This window comes from Chrysoperla carnea, chromosome 4 (assembly GCF_905475395.1).
Source record: "Chrysoperla carnea chromosome 4, inChrCarn1.1, whole genome shotgun sequence".
Classification (NCBI taxonomy): domain Eukaryota; kingdom Metazoa; phylum Arthropoda; class Insecta; order Neuroptera; family Chrysopidae; genus Chrysoperla; species Chrysoperla carnea.
In genome coordinates this window covers 35,067,248-35,094,208 of record NC_058340.1, presented here as the reverse complement: position 1 = coordinate 35,094,208, position 26,961 = coordinate 35,067,248, and positions in this window count along the sequence as shown.

The window sequence follows — 26,961 nt, the reverse complement described above, 5'->3', positions numbered from 1 at the left end:
AAAGGTTAAAATGCGGAATTTTTATGTACTTCAACTTATCTATATATATCAAAATCTACATCTGACTTCTTGCCGCTAGAAAGTTTGGCCATTGCTATGGGCCAAAAACAAAACAATGAAAATATGCAACAAAATTGGCTAGAAACGTACATTTGGGGGTTTTCGCTTATCACTATTCTGAAGTCAGAATTTCGATATACTTTCCCCCTTCTGGGGTAATCCACCGCGCTAGTTCAAATTGAATATTTACAGAAAATTGCAGTCTTAGGTCAACGAAGGTCGAAAAACCTCAAGAAGAAGGGAGTATATACCTATTCTAACTTTGGAATCGTCGAAAACCCCTGAGCATACTTTTTTGACCCATTTTGTTGAATATTTACAGAATATAGAAATTTTGGACCAGCAAGGTAAATTACCCCAAGAGGGGGAAATTATATCGAAATTCTGATTTCGGAATAGTGATCAAAGACCCCGGAAACCCCCGAGTATACGTTTCTGGCCCATATTTTCAAGGTTTTAAAATTGTCAAAAATCACCTCATAAATGGATTCTAATGATTTTCCTTTTGGGTCCTTAGCAAAAACCAAAACTTTCTAGCGGCAAAAAGTTAGATGTAGATTCCGGTATATGGACCATTTAAAAAAAAACTGGCTCGATAGGTTGAGGTACAAAAAAATTCTCTATGAAATGCTAAAATGACACGACTATGTATACGCTAGTTATAGTATACAAATTACAAAAATTCTCACAATTCTTAAAGTTAATTGTTCGTAAAAATCCATTTTAAAATAAAATATAAAAGCCATAATATCATACAGTTATATTTTATGTTGTGTTGACAAATAGTTATGTTGAATTTTTTTGTCAACCATTTCAACCCTTTCAAACAGTTTAGGTATTTATTTTGTTTATAAATTTTTTGATTCATATATTCTAAACCAAATAATAAAAAATTTTATATTTTTGAAAATTTCAATAGTTTCATTCTTAAATGAATAAATGTTGTTGGTATTTTAAATAAACACTTTAAAAATTTCTCATGACTCGTTATATTTCGATATATTTCGAAAACATTTGTCTTGCAATTATCAAGAAAACTAATATTTGTTTGGTGTTCAAAATTTAAATATTTTGATTGCCGTAATTACGGGAGCTTTGTGCCTCCTGAATGCGGATTTCACTAACGGAGAGTATACAATTATTTATGCTGTAGACTCAAAATGCCGTTTCTCCCAGATATAGAAAAGAAATTTATCAGAAGACTCTTTTAAAAGACTTTTTTGGATTCATAAGTCGTATGCAAAGTAGTGATGCCTTTAAAAAAATAAATAATGAATTCAACAATATTTTTAAATTATTCCTTCCGCTAATTTATGTAATTTAAGAGAACTAAAAATATCTGATAAGAGAGTTATAGAGAAAAATGGGTAAAAATGGTAAGTTTGAGCTATTTACCGTTTACTACATGGTCTTCTTAGACTCATATCTTCAATGTAAGACTATAGTTTGTAAGATTAACAAAATTAACTAGTTCAGTAAATAATCAAACAATACACGCACATCCGATCGAGACGAGATATTTGATCGACTGCTCTTAAAAGTAAGAACAATCAATAATATCTTACCGAAAATTAAATTTTTCGAAGAAGCATCTCCCTTCAAAAGTTGAGCGTTGCATTCGTATAAATCACAAACATTTCCATAAAATAAATATTTTTTCAAAATAATTAGTCTTTCTTTTAAAATAAAAATTGTTCAGAATTCCTTAACGCAGGTGGATAATCGCTACCTTCATAAATTATAGTCTATGAGTTATTCTAATGTATGAGCTATATAATTGCAAAGTTTCATTCGAATCCATTTAGTAGTTTTTGCGTGAAAGAATAACAAACAAACAAACAAATTCACTTTCGCTTTCGCAAACAAACAAAATCAATTTTTTAATATATAGGGATACAAATAGGGATCCAGCTGAGAAATGGAACAACTTGATAATCAATAACGATTTAGAATAAATACAATAATCATTTTTCATTGATAATCCAAAACATTAATAATCGACAATTCTTTTGATTCTTAATTTTTCTCCACATGTTTTTATGTTAATAATTAAAAATTAATTTGTTAGTTTAGGATGCTGTGAAAACGATGATTTTATACCTCTATAAAGGGGTAACAAAATAAAAATATCTCTTATCATCCTGACCTGAATATAAAAATATTCCCACACACAAAAATACATTTACTTTTATTAGAATTTAGAATTCTCTACATCAGTGGTGTATCACAACAGTTTTAATTTTTTTTTTTGGAACTAATTGTATTTTAAACATTTTTATGAAATGAATACAATTTCAGGTAAACATCTCTTTTGATTGTTATTGTAAAAATTCAAATAAACACTTGATGTTAATCAATTCACCCAAAATAATAAAGATGTTGAGAATCTGGGAATAAATTTTAGATACAAAAAAGTGTTTAATCATCGATATTTTAAAAAATTTTTCAAATTGTTTTCATGCGTTTTGAACAAAAATAATCATATTCAAAATTGGGTTCCTGCTATTATCTGCATGAAATCTTTTTTAGTATGCTAAACGCCAACTACTTATATGTATTTTTAAATTTCTTCGTAATTGTTCCTCATATCGTGAAGAAACTTCTGTAGACTTTTGTTTAATAGGCTAAATTTTTTGGCGGGTCATTATTTCTATTGGTAAATTAAATTTTTTTGCAAATATGCTAATAGCTCTATTTATATACGTCTCATACTAAATAATTGGTTTAAAATGTTAACGTTCTCGAAACTGAGCCATAAAAATTGATGAAGCGCTTATATTTAAAAATTACTAAACCCAAATTACGCACCCCAATTTGAATATGTTTTAATAGCACAAAAAACGTAAGATGTAGACTCGGTAGGAACTGTTATTTTCGTACATTACGTACTTTTATTTTTTTTTATTTTTAAATTAAATTCACAAAAAAAAAAACTTTTAGCGGGTACCGTAAATACAAGACTAGGACCTCATGAGAATAACATTAATATTTCAAGATAATCAACTTCGAAAAAGTGTCGGTCGTTCGATTTCGCACACTTTTTTCTGTCTAGTCTCCATCCACGGAACGCGCGATAAGAAAAGTAGTTCTACAAATAGAAAAGTGACTTTATAGAGAAAATTATTCGTTGGATTATCTGAAAAACAATAGATTTATGTGAAGGTAGTTGGCGAATTTTTTGAAAATCAACCACTATAAAACCTTTTTATTAAATACTCTCTGCACTTTGTAAGTTCTAGTGCGGTCTTGTTCAAGTTTAAGGCTGATGGCGCATTATGAGAATTTCGTATAAAAAAATTGTATGCTATCAACGCATCATAATTTCTAATACGAAATTCTTATAAATTATTCCTAGCCTAATTTGGAGTAGTCTCGAGTTGGAGAAGATGTGAAGAATTTATAAAATTGAGCCTAATTTTTCGAAACATCATATGTAAGCCAGGACTACTTACCCAATAAACATTGCCACTTTTTCAATTTGCTTTGAAGGCCAGATTGCTTCTAATTCAGATTCCATCTAAATTTTCATCATTTGTCACTTTTTTTATTAATAATTTTATTGGTAAGACAGGTCGTGTATCGTTACTTTGAAATTAGATATCACAAAAAAGTTAGATAACGAATTACTCTCTGTTTTTGTTTTAAGAAATAACTTCTTCGTGACTTAAAAAAAAATCCTAAAATCACTTAGATATTCGAGTGAGACTTAAATATTTAAGTATTTAATTTTTTGGACATTTTAGCTCAATAATTAAGCTCCAATCAATCAGTGGGAATTTTGATTTAATTAAGATAGATGAAAAAACAAAGTAATGAATTTACATGCCATCAAAACATATGAATGACTAGTATAGTCATATTGCACAACTTGGGTAGCTCAATTGGTTTGGCAAGCCACAGTTTGATTTCCGTCTGAAGTTAACTTGTCATTATATCCAACACTAGTGTTAAAATACTGATTTAGGAAAATTTTTAAATTTTATTCCATCCAAAATTCTATATCTATGGTTTTTTAATATTTAGCCAGAAAAATAACAAGAATATAACTCATCAATATCTTTGTAACAATATAGTGAAGTAAGTGATGTTGTATTCCAATACGTATATATTCCAGATGACGTTGCTAATGGGTACAAATAACCATTATACATAATAGTTTTAATAGCTACCTAAACTGAAAGAGTTATCTGTATATGACCCGAAACAATTCAAATATGTTTAAGAAAAAAAAAAACTTTTTTTTAAAAATTATAACTAAACAATAGAAGTTGGGATGGTCTTTTATTTGAATATATGTTATGCAATAAAATTTAATATTTACTTAAAAAACGTAAGTACTTAAAATTGTAAAAGAAACACGCAAGGGGTAAGGTTCAGTTTTTTTTATTATAAAAAGTTAGTTTTTTGTCCTAATATTAGTAGGGTATGTCAAATTTTTAACTCCTTTAAGTATAGGAAATAGACAAAAGGGAAATTTTACGCACAAATGTACTATGACGTAAGTATTTACAAACAATAAGCCAACTAAATGGATAACTGTATATGAAAAAAAGTGGTTAAGCCCTAACGAACATGATAACTAAATCGCAGGCCCCTGGTACCAAGTGGAGAGAATTGAAAGAAACTAAAAATTAATTCGAGAAATAAATAAAATTTGCTTCGCAAAACAGTACACTAACCAAATTAGCGACAAGTAACATTTCTCAACGGAACAATTACGATTAGATAATTCATACAGGTGATGACTAAAGTGTAGTCGAAATACGTATTCATAATCCAAAAAATCGATCTGGCAATGGCAATGGCATGTGCAATCAGCCTTAAATTAGTACGATCGTACAAACGGTGGGCTTTTGACATTAATATAAAAATAGCTGATGAAAAAGTTTTTTTCATCAGCTATTTCAGCTTTGAGTCCTCTTTTAAAGAATTATGGCTCAGAATTTTCAAAGCAGATCGAAAAAGTGGCAATATTTATTGGGCAAGTAGCTTACATATGATGTTTCAGTTTATTTATTTAAATCAGGAAAAGTTAACCATAATTTTATAAATGCTGCTAATTCTTCAACTCGAGACTATTACCAATTTTGGCATCGAATCATTTGTACGAATTTCGTATATAAAATTCTAATAATGTGTCATCAGCCTTAAACTAGTACAAGACCATATTAGAACTTATAAACTGTGGACACTGGCAATAAAAAGGTTTTGTTGTGGTTAATTTTCAAGAAATCAACCTTTAACGTCGATTTTTCACCAACTATCTATACATAAGATTCTACTATTATAAAGATTAAATTTTATTTGTATGTTTAAAGATTTTAAATCGCACAAGTATATTCTTAAAACAGAGAAGAGTTATTATCTAAAAAAAAACATTTTTTAGTTAAATATACTAACAATATAATAATAATTTCTAAAACAAATTATAAAATATTATAACTAAATTATTATTATTAAATATTTAAACAAAATAATCGCGTCGCTTAATATTTAGTTAAAATGTTTTTTTCGTTTGAAAAGTTCAAGGTAAAACAATAATACAATAATTTTTAAAATGTTTGATTTATCATCATAATAATAATTTATAAATTCACACAATAATTTAAAAAAATTTATTTTTATTAAATACATCACGTGACTTCTGTTCGAATAATTAAGCATTAACCTGCTTTTTTTGTTGATTCTGAAAATCTAACTTCCGGAAACATTTAGGCGCTTTTATTATGTTTCGAAACATGGTTTCGAAATCATCGTCTTAAAGAATTTGGAAAATCACATTATGTGTATACCTTGAATTTTACAAGATAGCAGTGATGAAACAGATGGTTCATTTTATAAAAAAAAATCACTCAAAAGAAAATATTTTGTAATTTAAAGGTATATTCACATATCTACATACAGATGCTGAAAGATTATTATCTATTACTTGAAAGTTCAAAACTTGAGTTGAACGTTTTCGAAGATCTTAAAATTATTGAAAATTGAATACTTTCTCATACGAACTAAGTGATTCAAGTATTTTTTTGTAAACCTCACTTTGAAATTTATTAATAATACTTTTTTCACTAATATATTGTCATATTTTCTTCAGATTTCTTTTTAACCTCATTCCATAATTTAAAGAAAAATTATGAATTAAATAAATTAACCCCCAACAAAATAGGTTGAAATCTGTTTATTTACGTATTTATCGGCAGCTTCCAAACGTATAAGCCAAGGTTGTTGATACTTATTTTCAAAATGTTGAAAAATCGAATTTCTGCGTAATTTTATAATTTGCAATTGGTCACTGTAAAAGGCTGGATTTTTAACGTCAAAGGTAAATTAAAGTTTGAAAATGTTTATTTTCTAATATTTTACAAAATTTTACTCTATAGTACAAGATCCGAATTAGGGTCGACCTTCACCCATCTGTTTACCGAATGAAAGTTATTTTTTATGAAATGTAAAATATTAACAAATATTCCTGTAACGGGTTGCCTAAAAAAATATGGTCAAGACTATTTTTAATATAAATATCAAAACTTGGAAAGCTTGTAAACATTATTTTTGACCAATATTTTGTGACCAATCATATGCCACCGTATTTGTAACAAAATTATCTTTATTTAGATATGCGAGTCAATGAATTAGCAGATGCACGTAATTACTATTTTCAACTTGTATATATGGGATAATAGAGAATGAAAAGATCGACAATTCAGTCGCTGCATATTTCTTATGGCTTTTACTATTGAGCTGCTACATACTTTTATGACCAAAATTCGTTAGATATGCAAGTAAGAGAAAAATTTCAAAAGATTTTACGCTTGATATTTTCACTAAAAGTAGTCTTGACCGCATTTCTTTAGGCAACCCATTACAGGGATATTTGTTAACATTTTATACTTCATAAAAAATAACATTCATTCGGTAAGCAGATGGGTGAAGGTCGACCCTAATTCGGATCTTAGACTACTATGGAAGTCAAATCTTAACAATGATTAATACAAGTATGACTTGTTGTCATAGCATATAAAAAAGTGACAAAGGTTGGATCTAAGTAATAAATACTCGATGTAAAAAAAAACAAAAACAAAACCAATTGTAATTTAAACATACACAATATGATAAATGTAAATTTACCCGTATAATTTAACTAATGCAAACAATTAGGTCAACAGTTTAGTATGGTGTAGTAAATAAAAAATATTTTGTTTTTATAAATAAATGAAAAATTAATAAATAATTTTCATTTATGGTGGTTTTTTATTTTTATGCTAATTTTAGACTAAGAGGCGATCGCGAAAAAAAACGGTATGGATTTTTCAATTTATGGATTATTCATTCATTTGAACAACTTTAGTTTCAAGAACAAACAAAAAATGACCCAGGTAAGAGCAAATGGTTTAGACCTACTACCAGGCATAGACTACGAGCCAAATATACGAACTGCAGTTCCACTGTTTTGATCGTTAAGAAGTTTTCTCAAACAATCGGTTTAATACTGCCAGTTATTTTTTATTGACAATATTTCTTTCCGAAACAAATTCATAACAACTTCACAAAGAATGATGAAGAATACTTTTCAGGAAAAAGAGTTATCTTTTGGTATTCCTCAATCGTCTTTTGTCAATTCACCTCTCCTACACCCTTCGTTTTTATTAAAATGATTTACCGTTGTGTTTTTGTAACATTTTTACTGAATCAATATTTAAAATTTAATTTTGAATTCTAACTTTGCTGAGCTAAGTACGAACGCTTTTGTAAAATCCAAGAAGAAAATGTAATTGATTTGAAGGCAAAACAATGACCCTGATGTTTCCGAGTGTCTGCATAGCTAATCGATCATTTCAATATAAACTAGCCGAGCCGAATACTTAATTTGAAATTAGGTTGTTGCATCAGCTTTTCACAAAGTTGACGTACAAAGCCACTGTAGCTATTGAATATGCTTTTGTTCTGAAATCGATGATCTTTGAAAAAGAGCTTCTTTCACCGCGTTTTGGTTTTGTTTTAGCATCTAACTCTTAGCCTATTTCTATTATTTATTTTTCAAGTAGTTATGGGTAATTATCTATGTTGTTCGCTGTTGGACATATATTAATGTAGAGGTGTACTTTTATACAGGTGGTAGTGAATTAGTGGTAATTGATTTGTTAAGTTAGACAAAGACATTCTTTGATAAGATGGTAATGTTGAAACTCAAATGTCATTAAAAAGATTGGAAAGTAAAATCTGGAACGAAAAACTCATAACATTATCCCTTAGGTAATAAAGTAAAAACCTTCTTGTAACTATAAACATAATCAATATGTTGAGAAACAAACAAAAAGCAAGTAAGGAAAAGATTCAATGCCAGAAATGTCTTCTTCACATTTCAAATACTCATGATATACGAAAATTTTTATAATAATATAAAAATTATTTAAAATCATTTAAATACAAAAGTGAAAATTATCATTAAATATTATTACATAACGGCATAATTAATTATAACCATTGTATCTCCACTCATAAGTAAAACAACTCTATTTTATTTCCTAAAAGAATACCTTAAACATATTTTCAGATAGTTAAAAATCCATAATTATAATTATTATTAAAAATTCATCCCTTTAAACCATTTTAATAAATAATATTTATAACTAAATAAATAATTAATATATACAAGAATCATTTACATTTAAATGGCAAATTAACGTTTAGGAAAACGGTCAAACTCTGTCTATCCTTTAGTAAAAATATATTTGACAGACATAAAACAAAAAAATTTACTTTAAATGGCGCCTTGAATGTTTGTTTTATATATTTAAATAATATTTAGGGACTAATATAACTAACTGTTTCTGATTTTTAATATGTTCTAATGATTAGGTTCGATAATTTATTCTGGCAATTATATTAGAAATGGTAAACCTTTGTTATAATGTGAGTCGTAAAATATGTATAGGAAGAAGTTGAAAATTTACTCATCCTTATCGTAGAAAAATTGTATTACAATAGAATTTTGAGTAAACAACAACAAGAAAAATAAAAAAATATTCGCGCGCCTAGGGGCGCGATTATTAAGGGTGGTGGGTTTTATTAATATTAACAGCATTAAAACATTAAAACATGATCAGATAATGAATTATAATAATAATTTTCAATCTATAATCGAATTGAAATTGTGCTCACTAGAGAAGTTCACATAAAATTTCGAAAAAGAGAGCTTTAATCATGACCGTTTTCGACATCTACGTAAGGTCGATGAAAAAATGAATAAATTTTGTATATCAGAATCGGTTGAGTCGCTATAGTTTAATATTGTACAAGAAAATTAGCTAAAACGTAAAATTCTTAGCAAAAACGAAGTCATAATATTTCTAAAATTGTAGAACGTGAAACATTCTCATTTGTTCAGTACTTGGTTTTCTGCTTTACTCAACTGACTTTCCTGTAGTAAAAATGTTTTCTCAAGAATTTAAGGTTTAAGGAGAGGCTTTTTATTTATTATTTCATATTCAAGTTTGAGTTTAAATGTACTGTTATCATTTAAAAATAAAAATTAAAAATCAATCATTATCATTTTTATTCCTAAGAGAAAACTTTCAAAATATCAACATGTATAAGTGCATAAAATTGTTTTTATAAAGTTCAAACCTAGAAAATATGCTTTGTTTTTATTTAAAGAATTAATAAGCATGAGACAATAATTTATTTTTCTAATTATTTTAATTTGTTTTTCATTCTTCTTTTCAAAATTTCTCACGCAGCACAAAAAGATATATTAAAATTGAAAATTAATATATATTCTATTCGACCAATGCACCTTATCCGTGGGCTGGTACTTTTGGAAAAAAAATTTTTTTTGGGATAAAATACCAACGGAAAAAAGAATAAGAAAAATATATTTTCATCACTGTTAAGCCTATTTCGATACCAAATAGTTGAAAAACCCAAAAGTAATTGCGTGGTATAAATAATTACTAATTTCAATTCCATTTTATTATAATTTTTATTATTTTATGTATTTCCTTGATATGTTTTTTATCGATCACCGAAACATATAATTTTGAATTTGATAACTTATTCAAAGTGATCTTAATTCATCATAAAATATACAAAACGCCCATAAAATTAATGACATTGATTGATATTGATTACAAAGACCTAAAACAAAAACAATACCTGTAAGCTAAATAAATACTAATCAATTATATGAAAAAATAGTATAAACACTTTTACATCTTTGATTTATCAAGCTTTTTATTAGTATACACTATTGGTAATCAGCCAAATTAAGTATTTGTATTTTTGAAGCATTTTGTTATTAATACTTTTTAGATTACATAAGGGCCATACTGCCAATTCGTGGAGCTAAGGTTTTAGTTAAAAAAACATTCGCTCTAACAGATCTTATTTAGTGTTTGATTCGAAGAACTTAAGCATTTAAAAATTGTAAATACTTTTTAAAAGTTTAAATAAATATGTACTTCGTAGCCAGTTTTTAACGTTTCGCACCGTGGGTGTAGGAAGGCTATGCATCTGCAATTTGATTTCTGATAATGTGCCAACATTAATCTCTAGATTTCTTAAGAAATCTGGCAGTAAACCTGTTGTCTTGCAACAACAGCTTCATTAATTGACTGTCCCTTTAATTATAATTGATAAAAAACTGCTTTTAGGATTAGCGCATGCAAACTTTCAGTTTAAAGTAGATAAATTAACCAGTCATTTTAGCATTATCACACACTTGATTACCAGAGCAATATACCAGAACGATATTAAAGCTAAGTTAAAGTTTCACTTTGAAGCTTCTCCATGTTTACCTCGTTCATGTCTTCTAGACTATTTAGAAGGCCTTGTACAAAGGATTCTGATCAAGAAAACATCGCATTTTCACTCTCAGAAACAACACAGCTGATGCTCTATCGATACTTCTTCCTCATCGCATCCTTCGTCCTTCTCGATCTCCATAAAACCAGTTAATACGATAGATAGGGCTTGTTTTTACCGTAAAATAATTTCAAAAACATTCTTCGAAAAACTATTTTTTTTTAGAAACCTAACCTGTTTTCTAACGTGTGATGACAACGCTTTTTTTTGTATCAAGTTAATATACCAACCTCCTAGAAAAAACAATTTCAGGATCCACAACTAATAATCATTGCTTAGAGTCATTAGAGTCACATCCTGTTTATGATTAATTTTCGTATGACTCATTCAATTTTCAATAGTTTTCTCCAACAATAGTTTTAAATCAATTAGCTTCAAACTAACAAACCGAGTATTAATTACAAAGATATAATAAGTAAATAAAAATATATTTTATGTATTTTAAGAATCAAAGATATTTTCTTAATCTTGTAATTGAAAAAATTAAAAAAATTACAATAAAACGCTTTTTTTGTTGACATAAAAAATAACTACATGAAAATTTATTGTTCACAGTTAAATTGTGAAGGTTACAAATACATTTTTATTTGTTTTTATTGTAAATGATTAATTTTTATTTTTAATTTAATTAATTATTATTTAAAAAACAAAAGCATATACTAATTTAATTATCTGTATTAAAAATAGGTGGTTCCGCCTGGAAATTGATTAATCTACGCCTTTTTTGGTACAAACAAAAAAAAGTAAAATGTTTTTTCCAAAATTAAATTTACATCATTTGTCAGATTTAATTAATTATTTTTTGTGTAATAATTAAAAAACTTAAAATTTATGTTTCTTAAATTGCAAATTTTTATACAGAATATAAGATATCGAAACAAGCCATACAATTCGATAAATCAAAAAAATTCTTGTCGAACAATAATTTTTTCAGTGGCAAATCAGGTAGCAAAAAAAAAAAAATCCTGCTAATTCATGATTAAAATGGTGGAAACGCAAATAAATTATGCAGTATATCAATTTTTAGCATGCATTATTCATTTATTTGCGCTTCCACCATAAAGTGATTTATTCTAATGTTTTCTTGTGATTTATTCAAATTTTCTAAAACAATAGCGAACTTCTTTGCCATTTTCAGCACTCAAGTAAGACAAAATTACACCACGCTAGAAATTCAAAAAAATACGTATATTCACATCTTTTCAAAGACTTTAAATTATTGTTACGTAAAACATTCTTGGACATAAACATACCATGAGAGCATTTACCTTCCATCTGCATTATTCATTCAGAAAAATTTGGAATTGAAGTTTATTGAACAGTACACTACAATTTTACAGTGCACTCTAAATTTTTTATTAAACGGAAATAGAAAATTTAATCTAAAAATTAATTATTTAAACTGAAGGTATTTTATCTCCATTTTGGCAAACGAAAATGTTTTATCTTTTAAATTAAGATATTAACAAAACTTTTCGTCAGGCTAATCAGTCAATTTTCATTTATTTTTAGCTGTACACTAGCAGATACCCGCCCGATTTGCTGTGCAATTTCTCCTTTAAAAACAAAGACTATCACGTTATAGCCCTCACTTATCCTCCTTTTTGTTCACAAGTTTGTGGATTTTAATTTTTTGGTGGGGAACCGTAACTTTTTTGAAAATGAAGTTTTGTCCATGATACTCGCTGACATTGTAACTTTTTATAGGTCCAATCTTTAAATTAACCTGATTTTTATATCTTTTGGATCAAAATTACCCCATTCATTGAGTTTCATCAAATTGTAATATACAAAATTCGCATCCCCTTTTTACCCCCTTAGAAGTAGAAAATTCTTTCTTATCTGATGCCTACATCATACAAAGAACACACTCTCCAAGTTTCAGGTCTCTACGATTAGCGGTTTAGGCTGTAGAATGTTCCGTCAGTCGTCCAAGGCCAAGCATTTTATATGTATAGATTGTCTTAATGTCCGACCAACCTTAAGAAGATAAAATTATTTTAAATTTTCACAATTTGTTTCAATATTCACAATAAAAAATTGTGAATAATGTGGAAACAAGTAAAAATGTAAATTTGAAGGGTTGTTTTCATTCTTCATTATTTCATGTTCATAGAAAGCCTGGTTATCTACATTCTCATTTTCTTATATACCAGCATGTCCTTACTTTATTATTAAGTATACTACAGATTAAACAAAGCTTATAATTATGAATAAAACTACTTAATCATTATGACACCATTTTTCTTGGACAAATTACACAGGTAGGGTACTTATTCACTGACTAAATACATATATTTAATACATAATAATGAATGAGCACTTTACTTTTAATATAAATAATTACCTACAATGCAACACTTAATTGCTTATATTGTTAAATATATCAATATCTTCATTTATTTATTTACTTAAAATGACTCATTAATTGCTTGTTGCACTTGTGTGAAGATGAAAATGTTATACATTTCTATTATTCTTAATTTTTAATGCCTTTGAATGTAATATAACACAAATAGTTTACGGATGATGTCATTCTTTATGGTTTTGAGGTGTGTTTTTAAAATTAACTCCCTACAATATCAATGTGAAACCAAAATGAAAAATCAGTTCTTTTTTTTTGTTTATTATTTTATTATAATATAATTATAGACTATTGTAAGAACAGTGGAAAGAAAAATGTAATCTGTTAAAAAAAATTTCAATACCCCAAACATTTATGTCAATTAAACAAAAAGAGAAAAAAGCTCTTCTATCTGCCCGAAGCTGAAGAATTTTGAAATGTATTAGATAGCTTCGGAAATGGAACTTGCGCCCAAGTAAACATTTGGCATCAAGTAAACAAAAGCTCGACACATTCTAAAGTAGTGGATTTACAAACGACATACAAAATTTTTTGTGTCTATGGAAACTTTTAACGTCATTGGAAAACTAACTCAACTAGGTACTTTAAAATTCAGGTTGTTCTAAAAAAAATTTGTTTTATTTGATATATTACTTTAAAAACTGAATAGATTCGGCAAAAAATGAGCCAGTTTTGGGAAAGTGAGTCAATTCTTACATGAAAGGCAATTTTTATGTTCGATTTCTGATATTACCTATAACACATAGGTGAAAATTTTACTGGCAAAAAGTCTTTATTTGTTGAAAACATTTAAGCCAAATAAATTTTTAGCCAATTTATTCTCAGTTTCTATGTTTTACCAACGAACCCTAATTGACTTTTAAGTTGCCCGACTGTTGTCGGCTTTGAGTTCAAAGTCAAGACCTCCGTAAAATGACCGATTTAAACCTACTTACTTTTTTTATTTAACATTCATAAACATTTTTCTTTATGAAGCTAATTTTTCGTTATATTTGTTAAGTGGTTCGTATTTCTCGAAGAGAATAGAAAATATGTCGTAAAAAATTTTCAAGCAACTTAACCAAATGAATATAAAAATTAACTCTTGTGTAAATCTTTTTCGTCTTTTTTGTTATTGAATCTTTTGTCATTGTTTCCAATGACCACCTATATATGCCATATGGATTATAATTTATATATAGATGATGTTATTTTGTATTGAACAACAAAAAAATATTGACATTGATTGATTTTTATCGATATGTTAATAATTAATATGTTTTTCATTTAACAAAAAATTGTCTGATATTTTTTTGTTTGTGAAAAATCACAGCAGGACGTTTATTTTTGTTGTTGTTGTAAATTTTAGTTCCTCTAATTAAAACGATTTTGTAATAGGTATACGAAAAATATTTAAACCAAAATTTTTTAAATCCTAATTTAAAATGCAGAATCAATTTAAAACGAAAATAAATTTAATCTAGCTAGAAAATTATTCACATATATTGGTACGCAGTTTATGTTATATATGACACCACATACGCTGTTTTATTAATATTGGCAGCAATACAACTTTACAAGTAGTCTCTAATATACAGCATTACAAACAATATTGAACAACGTGTGCAAATTATTATTAAATTATTGATTTTTTTTTAGCAAAATGAGTGCTCAGTTTAAGCTACTCATCGTGTATTATATAACTTTAATTACAAACATTATTAATATAAGTCGATTATTCCTTGGTATTTTAGCTCTTAAGGTATTTGGATACCGACAAAATGGAAATGATTAAAAAAAATTGAAATTTTATTTATCAATCAATCATCTATTTATACGTCTTTTGTGACAAATCCATATCGATTCTCTAAACGGTTTATGAGAAATTAACTACCAAAGTCAGTTTTTTTACAAAAGGTATGAGTTTTTCGCAAAAGTCCTATTCACGGTTCATTAATTGATAAATAAAATTTTAAATTTTCGTTATTATTTTCATTTCAACTCTTAAAGATATTTCGATAGCGTAAATAGAAAATGATACCAAAGATTTTAAATTTGATTTTTCAATTAATCATCCTTTGAAACGTCTTTTGTGAAAAATTGATATCTCTGTTCGGTTTAGGAGAAATTAACAATCAAAGTTAGTGTTTTTCACAACAAAAAAATTTCATTTTTATTCACAGTTCTTAATTTTGGTATGATTTTAAAGATTAAAACTTGAAGTATATTGATAAAAGATTTTTAAGTAAATGATAACATTTTTGAAAGCACTTATTGACTAAAAAACCAACAATTTATTACGACTTCTTCATATACTACCATGTTAATAATTAATTTATTGTAAACCGTACAGAGAATCGAATTGAAATTTATACAGAAGGCGTATTAAATACTCATTAACTGACACACAAAATATCGCTTTAAAAGTAAACGCAAATTATGTCCTAGTCGTTAACGATATCAAGCCTATTAGAGAAGCCGATGGCTATATGTGGCTGGTATCATAAATCATGAAAACTGCTATAAAACAACACAAGTTGTTTAATCTCAGACACAAGTTGTTTAATTCTATGAATTCTATCATACTTAATGGAAAACTCTTTAGAAGCGGACAGGTAACAGTTTGTACTGAAACCAACCAAACGAGATCGTGGAAAGTGAATTGTAACATTGTATTAGTCACAGACTGTTGGAAAGTATCCAAATAGTATCTGTCAGATTAAAAGTAAAGAACCAGGCACAGCCTTACACAGTTTTACACTATTTTTATGAAATCATTTCCACAAAACAATTACAAGAAAAGCATTAAGTTTAAATAATACCAAAAAGTTTTATTTTACAAGAGAAATACAATAATATAATTTATAATTATATATGAACAATATTATTATTGACATTGAAGATCTAGTCTACTGTGAAAATTAATAAAAAAAAGGAAAGTCAAGGTTAAATTTATAACATTTTATATTATAAATAATAATTATATACATAAGTACAATAATATTGTTGTATTAATATATGTATATTATATGTATGTATATTACAACTCAGGTACTCTTTATGGAAACGATCGATCTAGAATTGATAGGTAATTATTAATAAGTAAGTAACAAGAATTACATAAATTTATCGAGTGATTTTAAATGATTGACGCTAAAAATACATTCTTATCTTTCTGATATCTAGAAAACATAGAAATTAAGTCTAGCATCCAAGGCGGCATTAAATAAAGAAAATAAAATATGATTTCTATAGAATCAACATACATGAAACAGCAATATTATGAGTGTGCTATGAAAAAAACAAGACAGTTCCCTATGGGAGTGAATACGGAGAGATCGAAGTGGCTATTGATTCAATGAATGCAGTGCGAAGAGTTAGAAAATTAATCTTGTGAATTGATTTTGTGGAAGAATTAAATGTACCTTTGTTAAACAGTAAAAGGAGGCTTTATCCGTAGGTCGAGTGTCGAATTTAAGAAAATCGAAATTTTTATTTTTTATTACAGGCATAAACAGTCCAGGGAATCCATCACAATCATTGCGACTGTAGAAAGAGTTGAAAAGAAGTTGAAATATTTGAAAAAACAAAACCATTCGACTATTACCAACTTTCTGTCATCTTTATACACGTTGTGATATCAAGGACTCTCTTTTAACATATACGAAAGCCAAAAAAATTCGTCTCAATATATACAGTCTACAGCTGTACCGAAATATTACCCTAGGAACGAGCTCTCTCGACACTGGATTTTTAGCCACAGATAGGTAAGGGGAATTGTGAAAGTGGACCGGAGCACAAAGCTAGAAACAGACGAGAACCATCTGAAATTACCCCTATGACCAAGAGAAGCAAAATCTAAAGAATTGTATTATAGCCCAATACCTCTAATTCTTAAATGAACTATAAAATATATAATATAACAATTAGATCAATTTCCTAAAAAACTAAGACATAGTGACTCTCTTTACTAAATATAGAGGACTCGAGTCAATGTTTTCGCCAAACTCTGATTCCAAGGAACCACCTTAAATCTATAACGTATCTGAAAAAAATTGAAATATTAATTTTCTGATGAGCTTAAGCCCTTTTCTCTTAAACAAGTACAACCAACACGCAGCGTATAAGAATGTATTTATCCTCATAACTGCAGATTAATCTGAATATAAGAGAGAGTCATTTTCCATTTTCCAACGAGTTTTGTCCCAATAATTCATTTTTAATTTCCTTATACACATACTTCATACATCTACAAAGATATAAAAAAATCTACTGTAACAGATATTTTAATTATTACCTCTCATGTAAAAAAATAATAAACATAACTTATTATTATAAAAATCAATTCAATAAAATCAAATTAGAACAATTTTTTTTTTCGCTGTGGTTGTTTTTGAAAATTTAATTCTTTTGTTTTTTTTTCTTCCATGTGTAATCGAATCAATCAAAGTCATACATACAAATAATACCTACAAGCGTATGTATTGTTTTTATTAGTAATGAACCATCTGGATTAAAGTTTTTTTTTTTTTTTATATTGTAATTGTGGTGGGTGTAACTATTATTATTCTGTACTTTAAGCCGTAAGGTAATCGATTCATCAAAAAACGTTGGGTGGAGGAGGAAACATCATTAGAAAAACTGTATTAATTCTGAATAATTTAATTATATACATGCAAAAATATGAAGTTTTGCTGAATCAGAGTTAAAATTTCCGTCGATATCTGTATAACTGACACTTATGTGTTTACAATAAAATTACTGTTTAGTAATTATCTCACTGATTCATTAAAGTTGAAGTTAAAATTCGATGTTGTTATTTGCCTTTCGAAGGTTAAGGGCAAGCTTAGTAATAATGAAAAGCTTAAGGTTAAAGCCGTAATAAAAGTCGTAATTGAAATTTGGTTTGAATAAACTAATAATGAAAGCTTTCTATACATTCAGTTTTGGATCAAAGATACATAAACTGATATGCATTCTCATCTACGATTTTCAAAACTGGTATAAAAGTGTGGCTACCTTAGCTAAACCATGCCTGATTCATCTTGATTTAAAATACCCCTTAAAAAATTTTGCAAAAAATCGAAATGTTTGTCATCTCCAATTTCGATAAAAAACAATTTATAATATCTCAGAAACTCTGCAGCCAATCATTAAATTAACCTGATTTTTGTACTATTTGGATCAAAATTACACCCCCCCCCCTCACCGAGTTTTATCAAATTTCATACCAAATTTTTTTTTTGCGTTTTCTCAATTTCTTTAAAGGGGTACACCTTAAAAAAATTGCAAAAAATCGAGAAATTTTTTAATTTTCCAATTTCGATAAAACTCAGTATTTATGGTAATTTTGACGCGAAAAATTCAAAAATCGGGTACAATTGAGGACTTGTCGGTTTCAGTTGTTTGTTGATAGATCAGTCAGCTTTCAGTCTTATTATATATAAATTAGGATTGAATGTGGAAATTAATTTCAATTAAAATCTTCGGAATGATAATCAATTATAGAAATTATTGCATTACACAGCATAAATATTGCTACTGATTATATCTAAATGAAAAATAATTTTCCTGTTGAAGTCATTAAACAGCAGTAAAAAAGTAATTACTAAAATAAAATTTCTGAAATAAAAGATATTAAATCAAGTTGGGGAAATCACTTTAAAGCAAAAAAAAAATACACATAATTTAATTTAATTATACATAGATTTTAATGATTTCCATTAGGTATTAAACAACAGAACTACATACCACATGCCATGCCTACTACACAAATACCAATATAAATTTTATTTTTTTATTTTTAATAACTTAAAAATATTATGTACACTTATTAAATTTATGATGAACATAAATAATTTTAAAATAAATAAATAAAAAATTATTTAACATATTGATAGGTAATACATAATCATCATGTCATTTATAAATTATTTTTCTTAAATATCCTTTGATTGATGTCCAAGATACCACGAAAAAATGTCGTTTATTTAGTATGGGATGAAACTTTTAGGAAAAAGAAAACCTACTTTCTCATTGAGACTATTTCAGTGGTGGTCGTCTTCGTACGAAATTTTAAAAATTATTTGGACTATATACACGATAATAGAGCCTATACATTATTGTAGTCAAATAATGTGTTATTTTTAACTCTAATGTACCACGCAACGATTTCTCTCTTCAACCACCAATACTCACTGCCGCTGGTAACTACATTGGAATTAAAATGAGAGACAGGAACATAATTTTCAATAAGTAGGAGCAATTAATTAACTTTAATCTGGCTTGATTTGGTTATATTGGCTGTAAGCCTCAGTGCCCATTGTCATATCACCTTTCCACTGATAATTTACATTATTTTGAGTGGATTATTCATGCATTTACCACGGGCATTACACCAGCCCATAAAAACTATTAATTAAATTAATTTATGTTGTAATTGTAAGATCGCGATACTTTAGACATACCGCGTACGGAATTGAAGGGTTTTGTTAACTTTGTCTATAATTTACAAAAGTATATAATTTGAAAATCTAGAGGATATAGAGGATATATCAATGATTTTTCAACTGGATTTTCAACTCATATGCCCACCTATAATTATAAAGTGAAACTTAAATTAATTAAACCGCACAGTTTTAAAACAAAATGTGTCAATGATGACAAGTGGTTTTGATTATTTTTAAAGATTTTGTACAAACATTTTTATGTAAGCTATTAACTTCAGTCTTTTTTTTCATTTAACTCTTTTTCTATGGTTTTAAGTTCGCCCTAGCAACTTATCATGCAAATAGTACCTATTGCTTAGTTACTTAGCAGAATTGAATGTAAAAAAATTTATATAATGATAATAATTAAAGTATGTATATTACACAATTTAAAAAAACAAATTTTTGATTCAAAATTATTGAAAGTTGGTATATAAGTAGTTTTTTTAATATATATCCTAAAATCTGGTACAAAAACTTGTATTTCGGTTCGTTATTAGAATTACAGTTAAGATCGGATAAAACGGCTTTGAAAGGACAAACAACTTTGGTCATTATAACTAAAATCGTTATAAGAGATATATAATATATTGTTAAATGCTAACTAATTTCAATGATAATTGGTCGTTATAACCAAATGAGTTAATAAGTTCCATAAAAAAGTTTAAAAGGATGAAATTAACGTATTTGTAAAAAAAATACTTAGGTACATGTAATACAAGTGTGTTTGTGCATGCGTTGCTCATTATAGCCGATATTTCAACTTATAATTTCAATAAATATTGGTTGATTTAACCGATATCGGAACTTTTCATTTTCGCCGTAATATCTGACGTCGTTATAACTGATTTTGGATGTATTTCAAAAAATACTTATTTAATCGTCAAGGAGCTGAATGTTTACATGTTTTAGCTCTTATTACGTGATATAATCCAAAGACACGAAAACTTGTGGTTGAACGAGAAGTTTCTGAGGTATCTACTAATAATTTGACAGGAATTTGAAAATATGAAAAGAAAATTTGATTTACAACACAATATTTTTGACCTAAGAAATACAAAAATTGGATTCACTTAACAACTGGGTGAGTACTTTTTGAAATATCGCCCAAAATCTAATAAAAAAGTTTTTAGATTGAAAATCTCAAGAAAATCTAAAAATACATTCTATTCTACCTGGAAGTTATCCAACTTTATTACGACCGAGGGCCATCATTTATCTGCTAATTACATAAAATCGTTGATTTTATTACTTTTTTTAAAGGGTAACTGCACCAATTGTCTCTCTCTGTGTCGACGTTTCTCGAAAAAGTTGTGATACGAGAGTTTTTAAAATTATTACACACAAAAAAACGTTACGTAATTCTTCTTCTTCCAAACCAGTAAATTATGTAGAATACTATACAATAAACACAATCTCAGTTATAAGGTTTTACATGAGAATCTTAATCTATACATAGATATTTATAAAATTAATATGCTTTAAGTAAGTATATAAATTGCTACTCTATACTGCTATAAGAGCTAATTTTGTAAGAAAAAGAATATTAAAAAAAAATGTCGAAAATAACCTTGACATTGACCACTAATACCAATGTAAAAAAAAAGGTTTATGTTTACATACATACATCATTTATGTAGTTACAACTACAATTAAATCATTATATACATATACATACATATATAAATGTTTTAATTTTCTGTTTTTTCCCAGAAATTTATTGTATTCACCCCGAAAATTGATATATGTATTATAAATATTAACTAATATGTATTTAATAACTGACTGCGCTGACCCTGTCGAATAACTGAATTTTCTAGGTACCAAGTTTTAACTTTCCCGTCGATACATAAATCGGCTAATCAGATCAAGAGCTACAAAAGGTGGATAGGATACCTTCCACCTTCTGTGTAGTCTATCTTGAGAAACAAATTTCAAATTTTAAAAAAATTCAAATTTAGGGTGCTAGGGGCGGAGGGGTGAAACTACCATTTTCGAACTTCCCTCTCGATATCTAAATCGACGCGTTTTCAGTCAAAACAATAATCACATCAGGTCAAGAGTTATTAAGGATGGATACTTTTGAAATGATCAATTTTAAGTCGAATGGCAGTCATGTTGCACCATCGAACGATAAACTTCATTAAAAAAGTTCTTAAGTATGTATTCTTTCGTATGTCTCTTCGCAAGACAATGTTCTAAATTTTGCAAGAATGTAATAATCTAAATCGCAGATATTATTGGCCTATTATCTATAAGTCATAATCAACTTAGCTGGTTTTTATTTGATACAACAGTGAAGATGGAGAGAATATATATTTGATTGCACAATTTCTTGAAAAGTATGTTGGTTGGTTAAGATTGGCTGTTCTGTTGTTTGTATATGTAAGTTGTTGTGTTTTTTATGTTTTGAAAATTAAAAATTTTTATATATAATAATGATTAAAAATTATATACCACAAATGATTTGTTTACGTTTTCAGAATACAAAATGATTTATCTTTATCATTCATTATTTATTAAGTGTTGTAACGTCGATTTATATCAGATGCAAAGTACATCCGTTTTTACCTATATGCATTTCTTACTTTGAAATGCGACTCAAAAATCGGTAAAATCAAACTAAGGTAATTAATGAATAGCCTCTTACCGTTATTGCTATGTCTTATTACAAGGAGTACCGGATTAGGAAGGAGCTACCGCGGGTCTACTGTATGTTTAAATTTAATTAGAAATAATAAATTCGTTTAAAAAGTTTTACTATAGTATAAATAAGAGTCGTTTTAGTGTTTAGACAGTAATTGATAGTAAAAATCTAGCGTTTCGTGCGTTTGTACATTCAATTTGAACCAAAACTGTCTTTATAGAAAAACAAACCTTTTTTATTGAATTTTTTTGAAGTGTGCCTAGATTTTGCTGAAACAATTATACGAAATTACAATTTTAATACGAAAAAATAATTTTGGGTACAACTTTTCAGTCCGTTTTTGCCTAAACTGTACGGTTTGCGGAAAAATGTTTCTTTTTTAATCAATAGCAACTTTCTAATTTAAAGTGTTCATCTATCAATTATACCAGTTTTGGAGTAGAGTGAGCTTTCTATTAAGCTTAAAAACCTTGGTCAAGTTTAATGTTCGCGTAAGATGTGCGCGTACACGGCCGAAATTTTTCGCTTGAAGCATTTTTATCGATAAAAGTTATTTTTCGAGTTTCAAGCATATGTCAACTTACAAAAACCACTCCGTAGAAGTAGCCAAAATTTTTTGTAATAAATTTGGACATTATTTAACTTAGCTCAGTTAAGCCATCTTGGTTTTCCAAAAAAACTGTATTGAAATTGGAAGATTCGATTTGAACGTACCATGAACTAGTTAGATAGACAGTTAGGTTCCGGTTAATTAAAAAATAATTTATTTTGTGTGTATATAACTTCTAAAACATTCGATCAAACTTAGCAAATCAATCTGTACCTACACAAAGTAATTTAGCTGACACGTAAAAACACAAAACCAATACATTGACAAATATATTTATAAATATCTTATATTATTTATACACATTGACAAATAGATGGGACCTATAATTGAATGGAGGAGTGCTGTAATAGACCAGAAGAACAACATTCAGACTTGAGGCCCAATGCTGGGTGTTTTCCATCCATATACACTCAATATGTATGTTATTACTCAAATTAAATGCAATTTTTCACGAAGTAGATAAAAACCAAGTACCCCACCTATTTTTAAATTATATGCATCTTTTTCGCACATTTGGCTCATAAAGTTCTCCGTAAGAGATTCAAAAAACATACGAAAGCATGTACATTCAAAAACGGGGTAATGAAACAATGAACTTGGATAAGGGACCTATTCCAAATTCGGATTTCATATACATCCAAATTCGGAGTTTTATCGAAATTGGAGATAAAAAAAATGTCTCGATTTTTTGCAATTTTTTTTAAGGGGTACGTTACCCTTTGAAAGAATCGAAAAAAACCAAAAAAATTTATGTTTTGGAATTTGGTGAAACTCGGTGGATGAGGTAATTTTGATTCAAAAAGTATAAAAATCAGGTTAATTTAATGGTTGGATGCAGAGTTTCTGAAATATCGCAATATTTAAATCGATTTTAGTTCGTATCTCAAAAACTATTCGACCAGTCATCAAATGCACCCAATTTTTGTACATTTTGGGTTAAAACTACCTTATGCACTGAGTTTTATCGAAATTGGAGATACAAAAAATTTCTCGATTTTTTGCAAGTGTACGAAGACATCAAGTAAAACGTTTTATATGAACTGGATAACTTAATATTGGTTACCTGGTACAACTTTATAAATCCAAGATATCTTGCAATTTCACTTCTACGTTTTCATCGTTTAGTGAAATGATATATTTCCACACTTGATACATTTTTCTTCATGTTTTATGCTTCACAGAAAAGACGCATTAAGAAATTATAATTACTTGACAATAGCACGAGCTTTTACTGAATAAAATTAAAACACGTGGGATTTTATTTTTCACTTTTAGTAACATAAATGTAAATTTTCTAATATTTTATTTTGGAGTGTTAATTATTTAAAACCACCTTTTTCTGCGAAGTATGATTTTGAAAATAATAAGTTCTAGAAAATAATCAGTTTTGCTAGAAACTGAAAATGCTTTGAGGTGAAAGTTTAGAAATTGTTAATAGGTTTTCTAATAAATTGCTTTACTAACAGAAGTTAATTCAAAAAATATTAAGAAAATTTGTTTTAGAAATTAACTTAAACAAGGTAGAAACCTAGAATAAATAAATAAATTCATGCATAATAGAAACTATTTTTAAAATTTTTATCAATAGGATTAAGAAAACCTCTAGGCGAGAATCGAGCCCACAATGACATGCATTCGAGGTCATAATTTTTCCATCAAATGACTGTAATGAAAATATAATTTTACTCAAAGCAAATTTTCCAACATATATTTTCAATGACATTATTAAAACCTTGTTATACATAAAATTATCAAAAATTTATGGATGGCAATAAAAACTTAAATAAAAAATTCGTTTTCAAAAAAAAAAAAATTGTTGAATCATTTTTGAAGAAGGTGACCTTCCATAAAAATTAAAGGCAGTGTGTGGGTGGAAATATCCTATACAGTATTTATTTTTTGTTAATACCGCGTTTTAAATTGTTATTAACAATCAATATTATTATTGTTATTAATATAATAATTAAAGTTTAATTTCATAGGTGGTATGCTCAAACCTATATGGATTAATAAACAGTCATCGTTTTGATACCCCAGACTTAATTTTTATGATACCCTATGTAAATGCCATAATAACATGGAAACACTTATCTTATCCCTTTATCGTTTTCAAAATTATGAGGGGGTAGATGACGTACTATCTTGATAAATGCAGTTTTTTCTCATGAATATTCAGATTTCATAATTTTCGTTTATAGGTTTCATAATACTTGAAGGTTATAGGCGCTAAGAAAGATTAATAAGAAAATGAATTAAAAAAATTGTAAATAATATGATTTATTTATTAGCAAATTGTCGATGGAAAGGCTATTGGCCATTGCTTTTGTACTGATTATGGAATTTTGAAAAAATTCCTTCAAATTTTCACCTAATAGATACCAAATATGTCGTTAAAATTTATATATATATATATATATATTTACGTTTATGTGTCTGTATAATCTCTAGCGGTCGCAATTTAAATCCGATTTGAATGAAATTTGGTATTATGAAGGGTTTTGCTCTATGAAAGGTCAAGTTCATTAATGAAAAAAATCGGCCGATATACAAGAGGTGGTTTCAAAATAAAAAATATTTTTGTATTTTTTATCAGTTTTAAGCAAAAAAGTAATATGGTCAAACATTACATTCCTTATCAAAAGGAAGACAAAAGCAAATAAAGAGACCATTTATGCTGACAATAACGGGCCATAGCAGGTAAATAAGAGATTTAACCCTTTTTAAACACAGGGTATAATAATTATTATCAATCTTGATTACCCGATGTGTCACGATATGATTTGTTAATTTATATAAATATTAAATACAATATTTAATAATATAATTATTATATCGCAAATAAATTTAAAAAAATTAATTTCGTCTGATGTAAATTATAATTAAAATGTCATTAATCGTGTACATATGTTATAAATGCTTTTAAAATGCTCGCACACAAAAAAAACGAATATTAATTAAATTTATATAATAAATTATGCGATATGTCATTGTTTTCATATGTCATTTGTTAATTACAGTGTTTTGTTTCGCGATTTGATTCTTATATTGATGCGATTTTGTATAATTTTTTTATTTTGGGTGTGTATTGAATATTCATACCTATTATTATTATTATTATTATTCTTATTCATGTACGAAGGATAATTTATCATTCAAGTATTATTTAAGTTGTCATTTATCGTGCTTATAATACGGTAATTAAGGAGTATTTTACAAAACTTGCTTTTAGCTATCGGGGTCTTTCAAATTGGGCTTGAGCTTGTAGTCTGTAACCAAGCTCTGAATATTGAACTACTCGTTGGATTACCTTAGACTCACATGTTGGCTGATCTTCTTTCCATCTCTTTGGAGAACCTTCGACTATAATCTTTTCATTATTACTAGCTTTATAATAATTTTTCCCATATCTCCTTTGTTAGAGGAAAATTTTCAAATTCAATTTGGAAATTTTTCATAAAACCGCATAAAAATTGTGTATTAAAACGTGTCTCAAATCAACTTCCTGAAACGTGACCTTTACCACCATTGAAATGAGATTAAGAGGGACTTTTTTTCTAGTTTTGAATTCCCATGATGTTCAACCTTCTTTTGAGTATAAAAACAAAATTAATAAATTAATTTTTTTTTTTCTAAAATAAATACAATTTTTAAATAGAGTTTAGTACAAAAAAAAAAAAAACTAATTAAACAATGATTTAGCAATATTTTTCATACTAATTATAATTTTGAAGTAATTTTTTGGGTCAAAAATTGTATTTTATTAATATAACCATGTTCTACATTTTTACCATATATAGATACAGAATTTCCATAATTTTGTCTGTTATACCAGAAATTTGGCCTGTGGGTATGATATTTTTAAATAAAATTAGATAATCATCTTTTTTTTACATATATATAAAAAAAATCTCTGTCATTAACACAAAAAAATGGATAAATTAGTCTGCTT